At 49.8% G+C, this 14610-nt stretch overlaps 1 long non-coding RNA gene across 2 annotated transcripts in view; it reads right to left on the minus strand.

The window, feature by feature from the left end:
• Positions 1–7437: 7437 nt before the first annotated feature.
• The window catches only part of LOC112544499 (uncharacterized), a 40678-nt gene continuing 33505 nt past the window's right edge, over positions 7438–14610 (minus strand). For both annotated transcript variants that reach the window (XR_012897473.1, XR_003087848.2), the window contains exons 3-4: positions 13362–13560; positions 7438–8512 (exon numbers count right to left, since the gene is read on the minus strand). This is a non-coding gene — a long non-coding RNA (uncharacterized LOC112544499). The remainder of the gene's footprint in view (positions 8513–13361; positions 13561–14610) is intronic.

The following is a 14610-nucleotide window of genomic DNA, read 5'->3' on the forward strand; positions in this document are numbered from 1 at the left end:
CAGCCTATTGGAGGACAGTGATGGGGAGGTGGTGACCTCATAGAGAGACCCTAATGTCAGCCAAGCAGGAGAGAGGTGCCAGGCGGGGCAGGCTCAGAGACTCCTATGGCTTTGCAGCTGGAAGGTTTCAGCGTAAGGGCTCTCCTTGGGGATTGAGAGAATGAGGATTAATGTACGTGAGCATGAGAAGGAACCTCACTGGAGTTTTCTCTTTTCTTGCTGCTGATTTTGCAGCCTCTGTTCAGAAGGAAAGGGCCGTAGAGCGGTCTGGAACCTGTTCAGTCTGATCCCCCGGTACCAGCTGAATTCTAGGCTTAGAACTCACTAGGTTAAAGTGATTTGCTTTCTTTGTCCCATAGAATCACCTTTTAGGTTTCCCTTTTCCTTCTTCCCTCCCTCCTTCTTTCTCTTCTTCTCTTGCTTCTTTTCAACCTTTTCACTCCTTCCTGCCTCCACTTTGGAGGGAGGGGTGTGTGTAGCCCAAGGTCCAGTGTGTTTCAGCAGCAGCCCTGGGAACTACAAGTTGTGGACTACAAACTGCGGCATGTTGGGAGAACTTCCTGGTTCCTTCCAGGATGTGCCCTCTACCCCCAGCAGGGTCTCAGCAAGGACTGTGCTAGAAGCAGCACACAGGCTGCATGCTGAGAGAAGGGGGCTGCTGAACTGTTTTCCTGTTCTATGTTTTTTACAGGTAGGACCAGAAAGGGCTATAGAGCACCCTGAGAGGAGTTTAAATGACACAAAGGGAGAACCTGGACTTGGTTACGTGGGGTTTAGTTACTGTGGGAGTTGGAACATGTGTTCCAAGGGGGCTGTGTTGTGTGCTGTAGGGCCTCTGCCCCGAGCAGGGTCTCAGCAAGGACTGTGCTAGAAGCAGCACACAGGCTGCATGCTGAGAGAAGGGGGCTGCTGAACTGTTTTCCTGTTCTATGTTTTTTACAGAATAAAGCCTGTTCCTGGTGATCTGTCGGAGTGGGTCTGGTCTGAGGTGCACTCACACATACACAACGCAGAGCACACCAAGCAGCCTCAGGCCTAGCCCTCCCCCCACAGTGGTGTAAGAAGTCACAAGCTTCCCCTATGCTGAATAACCTCACACTGGGCTAGCCAACAGGAGGGGTTACATTTTTTAGTGACTGGTGCCGTGACTCGGATGGGGGAAGCTTGATTAGTTTGCAGAGAGTTAGGAATCTGCCACACCAGGACAGCATGAACTCACAGTTTGGAGCCCAGGGGGATTGGTATGACCCGGGGTTGGTGTCAGTGAAAGTAGAGACCCCTAATGGGTGTCGTGGCCTAGAGATCCCTGTGGCTAAGGATATAGCTGTTAGAGGGGAAACCTTAGGGAAGAGCATAGCAGTGCCATATCTCCCTGCACAGCACCAAATCCGTGGGGTGCCTGTTTTCAGTGGCGGTACAGATTGCAGAGTAGACATTGAGGACTGGATAAAAGATATAGAGTATTTGCTAGCAGCCACTGGCATTCCTGAGCCTCTGAAGTTCCCCACCCTTGTCAGATACCTAAGTGGGGGAGCCCGTAAATTAGTCCTTAATCTGCCGCCTCAGGAGCAGTTTCCAGCCCGAGCTGTTGAAGAGCTTAGAGCAGAATACAGTGACTGTCATTTATCATTGGACCCCTTGGCAGACTTTTATGAGCGATGCCAACGCCCTAGAGAAACAGCCTCAGCCTATGCCATCGAGTTAGAAGCCTTACTGCGGGTAGTAGAGGAGAAGCTCCAACAGGGCCGATCCTTCCCTGATCGGGACTATAAACTGACACAACAGTTCATGTGGGGCATCCGGGACCGAGAAGTGCGGAACAGGTTGGCACCTATGCAGCCTCGCTACATGACATTCCGACAGTTGCAAGAAGAACTGCGTCAGTTGGCCCGGGAGAGGAATGTAGAGGGTAGAATGCATGGGCCAGCCCAGAGGATAAATAGCCTGCAACAAGCTGCCCCGTCAGATGATGCTGTGCAGGCTGCCCCTGAGGTACCTCCACCCAGCAGTACCCCGCATCAGGCAATGCTGGAGACAATGAAGGGCCTAACTGGACTAGTCCAGGAACTGACTGCCCTCCAGAAACAGAGCCATGTGAGAATGGGACAGCTGGAGGCACAGGTATTGCAGCAAGGTGTAGCAATGAGGGCAGCACCTCAAAATTCTAGATGGGAAAGTGAGGGAAGTACCCCTGACAACAGTGCCCGTGTCATCAGAGGCCGTTTTGTATGCCACCGTTGTGGACAAGAAGGCCACATAGCCCGTGGCTGCCGTCAACTCTCTCAGGCTCCCTCCTCTTTAAACTGCTAAAGCCTGACACTGAGGGGCAAGTGAAGGGCACAGAGTTGGTAAGAAGTTCCCCAATAGCATCAGTGTGCACAACGTCCCAGTGTACCCGACCATCTGCCAGCTGGCCTCCCAGCCTGATGGGGCCCTTGACCGAGGAAATTGTGGAAGTGAATGGTATTCTGTGCAAAGCTCTAATTGATTCAGGGTCGCAGGTCACAACCATCACAGAGGATTTCTGGAGAAATCACCCTACCCTGGGCAAGTCACATCCCACACCTGTAGATCTCCTGATAGAGGGTGCTGGTGGCCAAGCAGTCTCTCATCTAGGAGCTATCAAATTAGATTTATCTTTCCTTGGGCAAACCTACAAGGGAGTCCCTGCCCTGCTGGTGCCTGGAACGAAGTACCGACAGGGAGTCCCTGTGTTGTTGGGGACAAATGTCATACGTTCCAGCTGGCAGGATTTAGCCAACCAATTGGGCAACCAATTCCCAGATTGCCTGAAAGAGAAGTCACCAGTCTGGCATGCAGCCTATAAGCAAGTAATCTCTGGCCAAGAGAGACCATCCTTGAGATACACTGGCAAGCAACCCATCTTGTTGAGAGCTGGAGAAGGAAAAACTGTACCTGTGAAGGCCCCTTGGGGTGCAGGATGGGAGCCATACACTGTTATGGTTGAACCTGATGCTAAGAGTCACCTGCCAGGGAATTTGAGGGTGGAGGAAGGTATAGTAGATGTTGAACACGGGAAGGCTTATGTTTACCTGCAGAATGTAGGACAAACAACAGCAATAATAGGGAGGAACTAGCATCTAGCTACAGCATCAGTAGTCTACAGCATGGCTAGCGTGAACAGCAGCTTAAACTACTCTCCAGGGCAAGCACTGAGAGAAGAGGCACAAGCCAATGCCGAGGTGCCAGAAGTAGACCTGAGTCAGATAGCTGTGCAGGACCCAGCTCAACTGAAGATGTTGGAAGAACTGTTGAAGCGGAACGCAGATGTATTCTCTAAAAATGATCTTGACTTGGGGTGAACTTCCACAGTCAAGCATGGGATACCCCTGATCGACACTACTCCTGTTAGACAACCCTACCGGAGGATACCTCCAGCACAGTACCAGGAGGTCCGCAAGCACTTGCAGGGTATGGCAGAGGTGGGCGCAATAAGACCAAGTCAAAGCCCATATGCTTCACCAATGGTGGTGGCAAGGAAGAAAGATGGCTCTATGAGAGTGTGCATTGACTACAGACAGCTGAATGCTAAAACCACTCGGGATGCATTTCCTCTGCCCCGTATGGAAGAAGCTCTGGATGCCTTAGGAGGAGCCAGATATTACTCTACACTAGATCTTACTTCAGGATATTGGCAGATAGAAATGGCAGAAGAAGATAAACCCAAAACTGCATTTATCACCCCCATGGGACTGTTTGAATGTAATCGGATGCCCTTCGGTCTACAGAACGCACCAGCTACCTTCCAGAGGTTGATGACACATGTTTTGGGGGATCTAAACTTCTCAGCAGTATTGATTTATCTCGATGATGTCATAGTGTTCTCCAGTACTTTTGAGGCGCATCTGCAGCGCTTGGAGATGGTTTTTGACAGACTCCGCCAACACAAGCTCAAGCTAAAGCCCAGAAAATGTCATCTGCTACAAGAAAAGGTACGATATCTTGGGCACATAGTATCTGCCTAAGGCATTGCAACAGATCCAGATAAAGTTCAACAGGTGAGAGACTGGAGGATCCCCGCTAACAGGAAGGAAGTGTTACAGTTTCTTGGGTTCACTGGCTACTACAGAAGATACATCAAAGGCTACTCCAAATTGGCAGCCCCATTATTCAGACTAACTGGAGGGGGCACCCAGACTAGAAGGAGGAATAAGAGGGGTCCTATTAAGATACCAAGTTTTGTTCGGACAAAGGAATGTGACCAGGCTTTTACAGAGCTGAAAACAAAGCTGACAACTGCACCAATATTAGGTTATGCTGACTACAGTTCACCATTCATTCTCCAGACAGATGCATCTACGGAGGGTCTAGGAGCTGTACTGGCACAGGTTCAGTTAGGAAAGGAGAGAGTCATAGCTTGTGCCAGCAGGCGCTTAACTGCCTCAGAAAAAAATTATCCTGCCCATAAACTGGAGTTTTTGGCATTAAAATGGGCAGCTGCAGATAAATTTAGAGACTATCTTCTAGGACACCAATTCACAGTGCTAACTGACAACAATCCACTGACCTATGTCACTACTTCCGCTAGGTTGCAAGCAACTAGTCAAAGGTGGATGGCAAAGCTGGCAGAGTTTAACTTTGACATAAAGTACCGGCCTGGGAGAAGCAATGCCAATGCTGATGGTCTGTCTCGACTACCCTGGGAGGAGGTGGCTACTGTTCTGAATGCCGGATGCAATGTGTCTTCCATAGCAACCCAGGGTGATGGCCAAGGGAGAGCAACAGGTGGAGCTGAGCCATTCCATTGGCCAGGCATAGAGTTAATCCCAGGCCTGCCTAAGGAAGAACTGAGGAGGCTGCAGGAAAAGGATGCAGTAATCTCTTGAGTAAGATCCTACCTGCCCAGACAGCGGACACCCCGGGAGAGGCGGAAGGAAGTAACACCAGTGAAGATATTACTGAACCAATGGAAACGATTGCAGCTGGTAGAAGGGATCCTTTACAGGAGAACAACAATCCCAGGAGAGGGACAGATCCAACAAGTTGTGCTACCAGAGAAACTCCAGAGAGAAGTGTTTGAAGCTCTGCACACAGACATGGGACACATGGGCATTGACCGTACAGTGGACCTCATCCGCACTCGCTGTTATTGGCCAGGCATGCAGTCCACCATCCAGAAGTGGTGCCTTTCCTGCAAAAGGTGCTGCCTAAGAAATAGAGGCATCTCTGGAAACAGAGTTCCACTTATGTCCATCCATACCAGTAGGCCCATGGAGCTAGTATGTATTGACTTTCTCACCCTAGAACTATCCCAAGGGGGCATCGAGAATATCCTTGTGGTTACTGACCATTTTAGTCGCTATGCTCAGGCATACCCTACTCGTGACCAACGGGCATCTACTGTGGCCAAGGTGATGTGGAAACACTTCATCTGCAACTATGGCATCCCTGAAAGGATACATACAGACCAGGGGAGGAATTTTGAAAGTAATCTCCTTGTCCAGCTTTGGAAACTGTTGGGGATCTCAAAAAGCAGAACCACGCCCTATCACCCCCAGGGGAACGGGACTACTGAGCGGATCAACCGGACACTCATGAATATGCTGGGAACCCTGTGTCCAGAGCAAAAAGCAAATTGGAAGGACTATGTTGAGTCCATGACTCAGGCCTACAACTGCACTCGTCATGAGTCCACTGGGTTTTCCCCATTCTTCTTAATGTTTGGCCGGCACCCAAAGCTGAAGATAGATCTAGCTTTGGGTCTCCCCCACCGAGGAAATGAGGGGTTAGAGGTGGAGGAGTACGTCTCCCACCTCAGAGAATGCCTGGAGACAGCATACCATCAGGCTGCACAGGCATCTGAAGCTGCCAAACATCACCAGAAAAAGTATTATGACCACCAGACACGAGAAGCCCCATTAATTCCTGGAGACAGGGTGCTAGTTGCCAAGGTAAAGAAAGGGAGACAGAAACTGGGAGACAGATAGGAATCAACTCCCTATATTGTAATTAGAAGACAAGGGGATTTGCCTGTCTATGTAGTGCAGCCAGAAACAGGAGGGGGGGAACTGGTGATACATCATAACCGAATTACCCCATGCATGTTTCTACCTATTGGTGGAGTCAGTCAACCAGTTGGCAGGGAAGTAGACATGCAGGAAGCCATGCCAGAAAATGAGGGAAGCCTCCCGTTGGAGGCAGGGGCAGGAATAGAACTTACTAGAGGCCCTATAGATAGTCCAGGGGGCTATAGAGGAAAGAAAACCTGTAGGGGGATGACATACACAGGGGATACCCGGGACATGGGGGAGTCAGGATTACACTGCAATGAGACCCCAGAGCCAGACAATTTTGACTCAGACTCTCAGTTCTCTGACCTGGAGGAGCCTGACCAGACCATGGGGGTAACAGAAAAGGCCGACCAAACTGAGGAGAGTCTGAATGAATTGAATTGGATCGGAGAAGGGCAGACTGACTGGGACCAGACCGAAGAGATGCCTAGAGAGAACCCACCAGCTCCACGGCGCTCAACAAGACAGCGCAGAGCACCTGTCCGGCTCGATTTGGAACAGAGGGCTGCCTGATGAAAGAAGAGTAGAGACTGGGGGGTTAGCCAGAGCTGCTGTGGGATGTGCAGCAGGACGCTGAGAGGTTTTTGATTAAGGAAAGGGACGAGGTCGCCCTTTCAATAAGTGGGGGAAGGGTGTAGCCCAAGGTCCAGTGTGTTTCAGCAGCAGCCCTGGGAACTACAAGTTGTGGACTACAAACTGCGGCATGTTGGGAGAACTTCCTGGTTCCTTCCAGGATGTGCCCTCTGCCCCCAGCAGGGTCTCAGCAAGGACTGTGCTAGAAGCAGCACACAGGCTGCATGCTGAGAGAAGGGGGCTGCTGAACTGTTTTCCTGTTCTATGTTTTTTACAGAATAAAGCCTGTTCCTGGTGATTTGTCGGAGTGGGTCTGGTCTGAGGTGCACTCACACATACACAACGCAGAGCACACCGAGCAGCCTCAGGCCTAGCCCTCCCCCCACAGTGGTGTAAGAAGTCACAAGCTTCCCCTATGCTGAATAACTTCACACTGGGCTAGCCAACAGGAGGGGTTACATGTGTTTCGGGGGGGGGGGGGTTGTTTTCACTGTGGAAGGCCCTCACACGAAGAGGTGGGGCTGGAATAGTGCTCAGAGACTGATCCCATCCAGTGGTGACCTGGCCGTCCTTTTGGACTTCTGCTGAGACTCCTCCAATCCCAGCTCTCAGGGTCTCAATGCTCATTAGCTGAGCAGGTGGCTATTAACAGGGGAGACTCGGGCCCTTTTGATCTCTTTTACGACCAAACAAATCACAAGAAATCGTGGCTTTTAATTGATCGTGATGCTTCTCTGCAATTATAGTGTCTGCGCAGTTCCTGATTCTCTCCAATGGGCCAGTTCTTCTCAAATACTTGCTGAATAAGGACTATGAGCAGTTACTGGTCTGTAGCTCATATGAGAGCACTTTATTCTGAGCAGTCTATAGGGTTGTTGCCAGATGGTTTCAACAAAAATACCAGACACACTTGACATTATATGACAATCTACATTACATCTTATTTAGAAAATACCGGACATTTATATTTTCTCATTTATATTCTCTCAATTTGTTTCCTGACCAGAAAGCTTAAATACTGAACTGTCCAGTTCAAAACCGGACACCTGGCAACCCTAACAGGTGATGTGCCCAAAGGAGCTGGCTGGGGGCAGGACATCAGCCTTGCAGAGGAGGTTGAGTGTGGCAGTGACATCATAAAAGGCCTGTTGCGGGACCTCAGCCTATTGGAGGACAGTGGTGTGGTGGTGGTGACCTCACAGAGAGACCCTGACTTCAGCCAGAAGTACACACACACACACACACACACACAGACTCTGACATAAGCCAGGCAGGACAGAGGTACACAGACACACACACGCACCCTACCTACCTCTTATGTCTTTGTAGGAGGCTGTCCCAAAGAAGTGGGACTGGAATTGCTCTAAGGCTGATCCCTTCTAGTGCTGACATGGGCCATCCTTTGGGACATCTGCTGAGACCTCTCAGCCTCCCACTTCTCAGTATCTAGATGCTGATTGGCTGACCCACTGAGCGGATTTGTTGTTGCTGCCAAACTTGAAGTCAAAACTGCTGGCCGAGTGGCAAGGATCATTCCAGGATATAAACAGGGCCAGGGCAGCTGATGATGAAATGCACCATCCAGGGAAGCGAAAGGAGACAAGCAGGGGAGGATGAGAGTGCCGCGGGGCCCAGGGCAGCACCGCGGGGCCCCGGGCAGCAAAATTTCGCGGGGCCCCCCCTTTGACACAGCGCATGCGGTGTGGTGCCAAGGCGCATGTGCGGGGCATCAGGAAGCGCGGGTCCCGGGGCAGCTGCCCCACTCGCCCTGCCCTAAATCCGCCGCTGGAGACAAGGGTTATACCACATGGATCCACTGAAGACTTGAAAAGACCAAGAGGGCCTCCTTAGCATGCCTTTTCCACCAGAATCAGCGCTCGGGCTGCTAGCATCCTTAATCCATGATTCTAGAAAGAAAAGAAAAAGTTATTACAGTGAATTGAAGAACTCCCCTTGGTGTTTGTAGCATGGCCAGAACATTCCAGTGGAGACTACCATTCAGTGCAGGCCACTATGGGGAGAAAGGTTCCTGAGAATCTGACTATGGTCCTATCAATTTCACAGCCATGAAAAATGTCATGGATTATGAAATCTACCCGGCACCGTGAAATCTGATCTCCTCATGTTGGTAGGAGCCTGGGGCTCCCAGCTGCTAATCTAGCCATACAGGAGAGGGACAGGAGTTGTCCTTCCTCTACGTCACTCTTGGCAGGGAGATCAGAGCCACCTTGAGAGGCAGTGCAGAAATGAGGGTGGAACCTACCCTAGCCCTGCCCTGAAGTCTGCACAGGCATGAAGGTGGCATTCTTGGGACCCCTTCCCCACAACAGCTTAGCAATTTCTCCCCCCTCCCCTCACAATCCTATTTTAGATCAGGACCCACATGGTTAAAATGTCATGAAATTTCATCTGAAATCATGAAATTGAGCAATTTGGGAAAGCTCTCGCCGTGAAATTGACAAGAATGCACCGTGAATTTGGTAGGGCCCATTCTATGACCTAATCGGTGGAAGTTGTGGGAAATGATCTGCCAGAAACTTTTGGACATGTTGGAGACTTCAGGGTCATTGGGAAATTCCCAAGTGCAGCCTTTCTCTAATGACTCCCAACCCAAAAAGGGGGAGGGCTCACAAGGCTAGTGGAGGAGGGTCATGAGCAGGCTCACTATCTGTCCCCAGTTTTTTCAGACATGACTTCTTTGGTCCTCAGATCTTCCTCCGGGCAGATTTTGGAAATATTAAAACATGTCTGTGATTTTTCCTGGCCTTCCAACCTGGATAGCTAGAAAGCAGTGGCCACTGTCTGGGTACCCAGTTTGGAAGGCAGCGCCACTGCCAGCAGCAGCACAGAAGGAAGAGTGACATATTATGGTATCTTCCTTCTACACTGCTGCTGGTGGTGGCACTCTTTTGACTCTGGGCAGCAGCAGAGCAGTGGCCACTGGCAAGTCACCCAGCTCAGAATTCAGTGCCACTATTAGGCCACAGCCCAGAAGGAAGGTTGAATGATATGGTCTTGCCTCCCTTCCTTCCGCACTGCTGGTGGTGGTGGGGCTGCCCTCTGAATGGAGTGGCTGGAGAGCAGATGGTAGCATCACTGCCAGCAGCAATACAGAAGGAAGGGTGGCATGGTGTGGTATTTCAGAAAGGGGAACCACACAAAAATGAGGAAGTTAGTTAAACAGAAATTAAAGTGGCTGAGTGAGACACCATAGTTGGCCAGCCAGGGCTCCCTGCCCCATGTCGTCAGACACCAACCCCAGGGGAAGCCAAGGCAGGGACCGATGACTGGGAAAGGAGGGTCCCGTCTGGTCAGTCCAAACAGAAATGGGACCCTGTTTTTCCTGTGGCTGTTAAGTATACTTAGATTTCCAGAAAACCTTTAGCAAGATCCCTCACCAAAGGCTCTGAAGTAAAGTAAGTTATCATGGGATACGAGGGAAAGTCCTTTCATGGACTGATAACTGGATAAAAGACAGGAAACAAAGGGTAGGAAGAAATGATAAGTTTTCAGAGTGGAGAGAGGTAACCAGTGGGGTCTCCCAAGGATCTGTCCTGGGATCAATCCTATTCAACTTATTTATAAATGATCTAGAGAAAGAGGTAAACAGTGAGGTGGAAAAATATGCTGATGATACCAAACTGCTCAAGATAGTTAAGACCAAAGCAGACTGTGAAGAGCTTCAAAAAGATCTCACCAAACTAAGTGTTTGGGCAACAAATGGCAAATGAAATTGAAGCAAAGTAATGTACATTGGAAAACATAATCCCAACTATACATACAATATGATGGGGACTAATTTAACTACAACGACTCAAGAGAGAGATATTGGAGTCATTGTGGATAGTTCTCTGAAAACATCCACTCAGTGTGCAGTGGCAGTCAAAAAAGCAAATAGAATGTTAGGAATCATTTAAAAAGGGATAGAGAATAAAACAGAAAATATCTTATTGCCTCTATATAAAACCACGGTATGCCCACATCTTGAATACTGCATACGGATATGGTCGCCTCATCTCAAAAGATATATTGGCACTGGAAAAGGATCAGAAAAGGGCAACCAAAATGATTAGGGGTTTGGAACGGGCCCCACATGAAGAGAGATTAAAAAGACTTGGACTTTTCATCTTAGAAAAGAGGAGACTAAGGGGGGATATCATAGAGGTCTATAAAATCATGACTGGTGTGGAATAAAAATTATTTACTTATTCCCACAATATAAGAACTAGGGGTCACCAAATGAAATTAATAGGCAGCAGGTTTAAAACAAACGAAAGAAGCTTTTTCTTCACTCGGAGCACAGTCAACCTGTAGAATTCCTTGTCAGAGGCTATGGTGAAGGCTAGGACTTTAACAAGGTCCAAAAAAGAACTAGATTGATTCATGGAAGTTAGGTCCATCAATGGCTATTAGTTAGGATGGGTGGGAATGGTGTCCCCAGCCTCTTTTTCTCTGGAGGTGGGTAACGGGAGGGATCATGTGAGGATTCCCTGTTGTGTTCCTTCTCTCGGGGGCATTTGGTATTGGCCACTGTTGGCAGACAGGATACTGGGCTAGATGGACCGTTAGGATGACCTGGTATGGCCGTTCTTATGTTCATGGTATGGCATTGCCATGCTTCCTTCTGCACCACGGCTGGTGGCAGCCCTGCCTCCCAAACTGGGTGGCTGGAAAGCAGGTGCCACTGGCCAGGTGCCTACCTCAGAAGACAGTGCTTCCGCCGGCAGCAGCACAAAAGGAAGGGTGGCACTGTATGGTATTGCCGCTCTTCTGCGCCATTGCTGATGGTGGTTCTACCTTTTAAGCTGGGCAGACAGAAAGGCAGCACCATCGCCAGCAGCAGCATAGAAGGAAGGGTGGCATGGTGGGGTATGGCCTCCCTTCTTTCTGTGTCACTACTGATGGCAGCACTGATTTCCAAATTGGGAGGCCACAGACCAGCAGCCTCTGGCCAGGCACCTAGTTCGGAAGGCAACCCCAGCAGCACCTAACAAAAAGGTGGCAGGTGATGGTTTTGCTGTCTTTCCTTCTGTGCCACTTCTAGTGACAGCTCTATCTTCTAATCCGGGCAGCTGGAAAGGCAGTGGCACCACCACCAGCGGCAGATGAGGAAGGGTACATGGCATGATATTGCCTCTCTTCCATGAGTGCCACTGCTGGCAGGATGGGTGGCCAAGAATTGGTTGCAAGTGATCAGGTGCCCAACATAGATGGCAACCCAGCTGCCAGCAGCAGCACAGAAGGAAGGGAGGCATGTTCTGATATTGCCATCCTTCTTTCTGTGCTGCTGCTGGTGGTGGTGGTACCCGCTTCTAAGCTGGGCAGCAAGAGAGTGCAGGCGCCAAGTGCACAAGGCAGTCTGCCACCACCAACACCGAAAGGTCTGCCACTGCCACCCTTCCTTCTGTGCCACTGATGGTGGCAGCCCTGCTTTCCCAGCGGGGCAGCTAGGCTGTGTCTAGACTACATGCCTCTGTCGGCAGAGGCATGTAGATTAGACAGATGGGCAGAGGGAAATGAAGCTGTGATTTAAATAATCGCGGCTTCATTTAAATTTAAATGGCTGCCCCGCTCTGCCGATCAGCTGTTTGTCGGCAGAGCGGGGCAGTCTAGATGTTCCCCTGTCGACAGAAAACCCTTTTGTCGACCGCCCCGTTATGCCTCGTGGGATGAGGTTTACCAGGGCGGTCGACAAAAGGGTTTTCTGTCGACAGGGGAACGTCTAGACTGCCCCGCTCTGCCGACAAACAGCTGATCGGCAGAGCGGGGCAGCCATTTAAATTTAAATGAAGCTGCGATTATTTAAATCACAGCTTCATTTCCCTCTGCCCATCTGTCTAATCTACATGCCTCCGTCAACGGAGGCATGTAGTTTAGACGTACCCCTAGAGAGCAGCGGCTGCTGGCAGAGACACCCAGCTCAGAAGTCAATGCTGCCACCAGCAGCAGTGCAAAGGAAGTCTGACATGGTATGTTATTGCCACCTTTCCTTTGGCACTGCTGCTGCTGGCTGGGGCTGCCTTCTGAGCTGGATGGCCGCAAAGCAATAGCTTCTGGTGAGGTGCCCAGCTTGAATGGCAGCCCTGCTGCCAGCAGCAGCACAGAAGGAAAGGTGGTGTGGCATGGTATTGCCATCCTTCCTTCTGTGCAGCTGCTGGTCAATAGGAGCCCAGCTTTGAAGTCAATATTACCACCAGCAGCAGCGCAGAAAGAAGCGTAGCAAGCTATGATATTGCCACCCTGTGGCATTGCCACCCTGTGGCAGTGGCAATGTTTTTCAGGCTGAGTAACTGAGAGCTGCTGCCACTCCAGCCACCCAGCTCTGAAGGCAAAGAAAAACCATGGGCGTGTTTTCATATTTCTAAAGCCCACTTGGACAGAGATCAGAGGACTAAAGAAGAGGCCATAGCCAGAAAACCCAAAAGTATGGTGACCCTACGAGTGACCCTTCTGCACTCGCCCTTTTGAGGTGCCCCCCCCCCCAGCCTGGGAAATGCTGCACTAGGGGATTCGTCTACAACCCCAAGGTCCAACACAACCAGTAGTTCTTGACAGACGCTTTCCCACAACTTCCACAGAAGTGATGGTAGATTCTCAGGGAAGTTTTTCATATTTCTAATATCTATCTGGAGAGAGTAGGATCATAAGGGAGATCATGTCCAGGAAAACCAAGATGCATGGTATGCCTGTCAAACATCAGCATCCCTGGCATTAAGTGGCCAGATACTTCTTTGTACAAAGAAATCTGTTACTTACCTAGGAACAAAAATATTGTGTCTACATGCCACTTGTATCAGCCAAAATGTACACAACAATCTTCTAGTAACTCTAGTCTCCTGCTACCTCCTACGTCCTCCTTAATTTCCTGGAATAGCCAAAATGAAACGTTGCCTCCAAGAGATGCTACGTCAATGCAAAATTCTTCTTCCTGGGAGCACGGCCAACCTCAGGCAGACTAACATCAGAAGCCAAAGAAAAAACATCATGAGACTGGCTTAAAATAATGAGATTAAATAGAAATAAATAATTCATTTGGGGTCTTTTTATGTGTCTTTGCTTTCTGAGCTTTGAGGACACACTCCAGTCATGTTTTCAGCCGTTTCTTTGCAAACCTGAGGACCTGAAACATTTTGTACATGAAAGCTGAGGATGCATCTACACTCCAGAGCCTATGTTGACATAGTTGTGCCAGCACAGTCACCTAGCTTAGATGCAGCCAATATGCACAGAAGGAGTTTTTCTGTTGGCATAACACCACCTCCCCACACAAAGCCCTCCTAGGGTATGTCTACACTGCCACCCTAGTTCGAACTAGGGTGGCTAATGTAGGCATTCGAACTTGCAAATGAAGCCCGGGGTTTAAATATCCCGGGCTTTATTTGCATGTTCCCGGGCGCCACCATTTTTAAATGCCCCGTAGTTCGAACTAACTGCCGAAGGAGTAACGGTAGTTCGAATGAGGAGCTTTAATTCGAACTACCTAGTCCATGCCGCGTGTAGCCGCGGGCAGGTAGTTCGAATTACGGGGCATTTAAAAATGGCGGCAACCGGGAACATGCAAATAAAGCCCCAGATATTTAAATCCCAGGCTTCATTTGTAAGTTTGAGTGCCTACATTAGCCACCCTAGTTCGAACTAGGGTGGCAGTGTAGACATACCCTTAGACTCATAATTCGGGCAGTTATGCCTAGTGGTCAGAGCAGTGGCTGTCAGAAACTAGCAGTCAGAGACATGGGGCAGCGATGGGCTCAGGAGTCCAACTGCAGGTCAAAAGGCAGGTCTCATTGACTCAGACTTTAAGGGCAGAAGGGACCATTATGTTCATCTGGTCTAATTTCCTGCATGTTGCAGGCCACAGACCATCATCCACCCACTCCTGTCAGAAACCCCGTCTCTGAGATCCTGAAGTCCTCAAACCATGATTTAAAGGTGTCAAGTTATGGAGAATCCACACTAGTCGAAACCAGCAAGTGACCCATGCCCCATGCTGCAGAGGAAGAGAAGC

Source organism: Pelodiscus sinensis, chromosome 24, assembly GCF_049634645.1.
Source record: "Pelodiscus sinensis isolate JC-2024 chromosome 24, ASM4963464v1, whole genome shotgun sequence".
Lineage (NCBI taxonomy): Eukaryota > Metazoa > Chordata > Testudines > Trionychidae > Pelodiscus > Pelodiscus sinensis.